At 47.0% G+C, this 5889-nt stretch overlaps 1 pseudogene; it reads right to left on the bottom strand.

Moving 5' to 3' along the window:
* Window positions 1–2797: 2797 nt before the first annotated feature.
* Window positions 2798–2880, bottom strand: LOC132240432 (U4 spliceosomal RNA; annotated as a pseudogene).
* Between the last annotated feature and the right edge of the window lie 3009 nt (window positions 2881–5889).

Genomic DNA, 5889 nt, shown 5'->3' with positions numbered 1-5889 from the left:
GGGTGATTCACATGGGGGAGAGGGGACAGAGAGGGACAGTGAGAGGTTCTATCATGCAACTCAGAAGCATGCAACTTAAAACTTATCAAGTGTTTATTTCTGAAATTTTCCATTTATTATTTTTGGGCCACAGTAACAACCATGGAAAGTCAATCCTCAGACAACCCTCAAAATAACATTGTTTTGTTTTAATATATTTTTTATTGATTTCAGAAAGGAAGGGAAAGGGGGAGAGAGATAGAAACAGCAATGATGAGAGAGAATCATTGACTGGCTGCCTCCTGCATGTCCCCCACTGGGGATAGAGCCCACAACCCGGACATGTGCCCTGACCAGGAATCGAACTGTGACCTCCTGGTCCATAGGTCAACGCTCAACCACTGAGCCACTGTGGCCCAGGGATTGTATTGTTTTTTAGATGCTACAACTCATACCCTGAAGGGGAAAGTCAAAATCCATGCCTGACTTACCTTGAAAGAGTACTGGTCCCCATCCGCTTACAGCCAGGTAGATTTTGGTTATCTATTGCTATAAAATAAACCACCCCAAACAGTTTAAAACAACAACAATGTGATTGACTCTGTTTTGCAAGTTGGGCTCAGCGGGGGTGGCTAGTCTCTGCTCCGGGGTGTGTAAACTGAGGCAGCACCACTCCCAGGATGGCTCACTCACATGGCTGGCAAGCTGGTGCTGACTGTTCCCTGGGAACGAGCCAAGGCCGATGGCCAATGGCCGATGGCCGATGGCCTCACCCATGAGGCACTCTCTGCTCAGGCTGACCCACCGCACGGCAGCCAGCCAAGAGGAAGAAAACGGAAGCTGCCAGTCACGTGAGGGCATCGCTTCCTCTGCCTCCTACTGACTAAGCTATCACAGAACTAGTCCAGATGAAAGGAACAGAGAGACGGCCCACCTCTCCATGGGGTCAGTGAGAAAGAAAACGTGGCCATGTTTAACCTGTCATTGCAGATTCTAAAACCAGATATTAAATGGGGGCAGAGTCTTCCTTGAGTCCTAAGACAAACCAATGCTGGACTTAGTGCTTCTCAGTGTGCGGGCCCCAGGCCAGTAGCTTCACCCGAGAACTCGTTAGAAATACAAATTCTTAGGTCCCACCCCAGACTGGCTGAATGAGAGTCTGTTTTACATTAATATGGAGGATATTTTCCCCCTGATGCTGGATTTTGCTGAACCAATTGTACAAGTGGAAAATCAATTTCGTGGTAGTAAACAGCTATGTTTACTTAGAAGGCAGAATAACAAAGGAAGCTGAAGATCTGGACTGACTTGAAGCAACACAAAATGTTTACCTATGATTTAACATTCTAAAAATGTTTATTGGGGTTTCTACATAATAGATTTGTATCTCTACGGTGGTTAATCTTTAGTAAATATGTTCTTAGTATCACGTGGTTTGTACTTATTATGCACTGTCTTATTAAATTCCAATTAAATCCATACATGAGAACATTAATTTAAAGTGCTACCAGAAGGACTGATTACAAAATAAATTACTGCTGGAAGCCCTGGAGTTATTCAAAGAAAGATGGCAGCCTCCACTTGTTGGTAGCAAAAGAAAAGCAATTAAAAAGTTCCAGTCACCAAGCAGTCTGAAAACAATCTTTCAGATTGTACTTATGATTGTATCTGCTTAAAGAAAGGTAAGTCAAGTAGGCCATGAAGCTCATTACAATTCTTATTTTTAAAATACTTATAATAAGGCCAGCCAGCATGGCTCAGTGCTTGAGCATTGACCTATGAAACAGGAGTTCATGGTTTGATTCCCGATCAGGGCGCATGCCCGGTTGCAGTATGGGGTGTGCAGGAGGTAGCTGAATGATGATTCTCATCATTAATATTTCTGTCTCTCTCCCTCTCCCTTCCTCTCTCTGAAATCAATTTTTTTCAAAATTTTTAAATCCTATTCTATATAATAAAAGCCTAATATGCTAAGTGTGTGGTCATCCAGTCATCTGTTCAACCAATCAAAGAGTAATATGCTAATGATATGCTAAGACCTCTCAACCGCTCGCTATGACATGCATTGACCACCAGGGTGCAGACAGTCAACCAGTCCACCAGTCACTATGATGTGCACTGACCACCAGGGGCAGACACTCCGCCTGTTAGGTTAGCTTGCTGCTGTCCAGACATGCCCTGGAGCCCTACCAGGGCCCCTCCCCGGCCCCAATTGTGCACCGGTGGGGTCCCTCAGCCTGGCCTACACCCTCTCGCAATCTGGGAACCCTGGGGAGATGTCAGAGAGCCGGTCTCGGCCCAATCCCTAAGCCAGGCTAAGAGACCCCACTGGTGCATGAATTTGTGCCCCAGGCCTCTAGTATAATAATAATATTCTATTAGCATTCATAGCAGCATGTATTATATAGATATCTCTATCTATGCACATTACACACTACACAGAGCATGACCATGGGGAGGAGATAGAATAACCACAAAAAGCTAACCCAGGTTACTGCATAGCCCTGAGCCCTTTAATGGAAGACTCAACAGCCCTGAAACTTGAATACCCCTGAGATCCTCCCAGCACCACAGCCCAGTGGGATTTTAATGGATATAAGGAGAATCTTGGTCCATAAGAGGACTGAGAAAATGTTCAGTTATGTTTACTGTGCTCCTGTCAAGGAAATGTGTTCAATGCATTTTAGAAATATTTCATCCAAAAAGATAGAGTCTTTTTTAAGTTGGCTATTTATAGATAAGTCATTATTCATCTGGAAACACTATCTCTCTTTCCAGTCTCATGAGGTATATTTGTTGTGGTTTAGGATGATCTATTTTTATTTATTTATTTTTTTCAATTAGCAATAATCGCGCCTCGAATAAACCTCATTGGCTACGATACTGCCACTGCGCAAAGCTAGGATGATCTATTTAAATAAAATGCCTCTAAGTCTCTATAGATTCCCTTAAGGAAGCTAACCAGCATCTCCCTCTGAGGGTGTGATATTTACTCCACTAAAATAGCAAAACTCAGAACTCACAGCCTGGCCCTTCCTTCCACAAAGTGAGGCAAGGAGCCCTGAAAACCTGTCTTGCTCAAAACACTGATCCAGGCTAAAAAAAACAAGCCTTCAAATGAAATAAGACCCGAAAGGAGACATCACATGAAACAGTTCCTCTTATCACCCAAGGGCCACGGAAGCCAGGAGGCACCAAATGCCTCAACTTGTTTTTTCACATTTTCCAATAAAGTTTTCTGTATTTGTTCCAACTCTTATTCCTTGCTCCTCTCTTGGAGGAGGACAAGATTCTTGGCCTGAGGTGATTCTGGGTTCTGCATTCCTTCCCCTTGAAACCTCTCGAAGACCTTATTCCACAGGTCATTCTTTATGCTGCTACTCATCATCAATAATGAGACACCCCAACAGGGCAGGACATTCCCCAGAGAGGAAGAAGAGGAGGCAGTGGCAGGAAAGTGGGATGTGAGGAATTCTAGGAGAGGCCAGGATAGCTTAAGAAACCTGGAGGCACCTGGGAAGATAACACTTTATGAGACCTGGAAACACCAAAGGCAACTTAGCGTAGAGGCAGCGCAAGTGGCCTGAACTCTAGGGGAGCTCAAATCCAGGTTCGGCAGCTCACTAGCTCTGACCTTGAGTCAGAGCTCCCTACACCTCTGTTTCTTCCGCTAGAAAATGGAGTAATAATACTTCCCTCACATCGTGTAAAGGTTGAAGGGGATATGTATGCACAGTGCCTTATAGAATGCCCGATGGACAGTTGGGCCTTTTATGTGTTGTAGGTCCCTCCACGTAGAAAGGACCAAGAACACTGATGGAAGCAAACACCTGCTCCTCCAGGAGCAGCACCTGAGAGGTAGCAACATAGTTGCAAGTATGTGAACCAGCCAGGCATCACCCACCTCCTTCCCTCTCATTCATCGTGGAGGCTTATGGGACCCGGATACAAATCACCAATGCCACCCTGAGTATGGCTAGGGATGCATTCTTCAGTGTTTCTGTCTTTGCTTTAATTTCAGGTTGTCTGCTCTAAATTGCACCTGAAAGACGGATGAGGAGTGAGGGTGAGAGTTGCCATTCTGCCTCTTCCATTTGAGGCCATCCCCTCCAGGCCTCCCGCCTGCCCCCAGAGCCCACAGACATATGCTTCTGGAGCATAATACAGTGTAGGGAACAATCATGTTACATGATTCTTACCTAGCAGCGGCCTGAGAGTCATTATAGTTACTTAGTGCATAAAGCCAAGCATGTACTTTTTCCAGGTGGGGAGACGGAGGCGGGAAGGCAGGCAGGGAAAAGCAGCACAATACATGAAGCTGATGTGGACTGTACCTTTGTAAGCTGGGGTCACTATTTCAGTCTCATTGACATCCTTGCCTGGAGGAACCCTGAGACGCTCAAAGAAGGGCTCGTGGGCTCATTTGCATGATCCTTCTGAATCTCAGGGGGCAGCCTCTAGGGGACTAGGGTTTAGTCATAGTCTCTATGTTCAGACTAAAAGTCCCCTTTGGAATGCAGGTCTATGTGCTACACAAGTGTCTGCAACCGATAGTTTCTCCTTCAGGAGACATTTTCACTTAGTCAACATAAAAATTTTATGTTCTTCCTTAGTTCTTCCTATTTCTTGTGAAATAATCAGCCTGGCCTTATGTGTTAAAACTCACCTGACCTCGGCAGGCTATGGCAATGAATGTCATTGCCAACGTGATGTCTTCTAACCCAGCAGGTCTCCACCTTGGCCTGACATTGGGACCATTTGGGTGGGGTGCTGATGCCTGGGGTCTACCCAGAGATTCAGATTTAACTGGTGTGGGGGCAGTCTGGGTATCAGGAGTCTTTTTTTAAGTTATTGATTGATTTTAGAGTGAGAGGAGGGGAGACAGAGAAAAAAATAACATCGACTTGTTGTTCTACTTATCTATGCATTTATTGGTTGATTTTTGTATGTGTCCTGACCAGGGATTGAACCCTCCTGAATGGGTAGGGTGCCTTGGACAGGAAAAAGACCACATAACTCATGGGATTAGAGTGGACTCTGTCTCAGGCTGATCTGGAACCTTGGACAAGATAGAATTTTGTAGAGAATTGAGTTCTTGACATCCAGGCATAGGTCTGACTCAGGAAGCATTTTCAGGATGGTGTGGTTAAAAGAGCCCTGGACTGGAGTCCAGAGACCTCAGTGTGACATTTAGAAAACTGCCTCAAGTCTCTGATTCAGGTGAGTTTTTTTTAGAAAATAATTACACAATTCCTAATTTTTATGATTTGAAAGGATATGTTTCCTACTTCTAATGTATCTTACTTTATAATTATTACTAGAGGCCCGGTGCCTCTAGGGGGGGCGGGGGAGAGGGGGTCCCTCAGCCCGGCCTATGCCCTCTCGCAGTCTGGGACCCCTCGGGAGATAACAACCTGCTGGCTTAGGCCTGCTCCTGGGTGGCAGAGGGCAGGCCCAATCCCTAGGTGCAGCCCCTGGTCGGGCTCAGAGCAGGGTCAATTGGGGAGTTGGGGCACCGCCCCCTGTCATGCACAGAGCAGGGCGGATCGGGAGGTTGCGATGCCACCCCTAGTCATGCTCAGGGTAGGGCCGATTGGGGGGTTGGGGCACCGCCCCCATCACACTCAAGGCAGGGTCGATAGGGAGGTTGCGGCGCCACCCCCTGTCACGCACAGAGCAGGACCGATCAGGGGGTTGGGGCGCTGCCCGCTATCACGCACAGAGCAGGGCCCATCAGGGGGGTTGGGGCACCGTACCCTGTCACACACAGAGCAGGGCTGATCAGGGGGTTGAGGAGTTCCCACCTGTCACGCACAGAGCAGGGCCAATCAGGGGGTTGAGGAGCTCCCCCTGTCACACACAGAGCAGGGCGGATCAGGGGGTTGGGGTGCCGCCACTCTCACACTCGGG

This window comes from Myotis daubentonii, chromosome 8 (genome assembly GCF_963259705.1).
Source record: "Myotis daubentonii chromosome 8, mMyoDau2.1, whole genome shotgun sequence".
NCBI lineage: Eukaryota > Metazoa > Chordata > Mammalia > Chiroptera > Vespertilionidae > Myotis > Myotis daubentonii.
The sequence above is the reverse complement of the archived record's forward strand: the minus strand, read 5'-3'. Positions and strand labels throughout refer to the sequence as shown.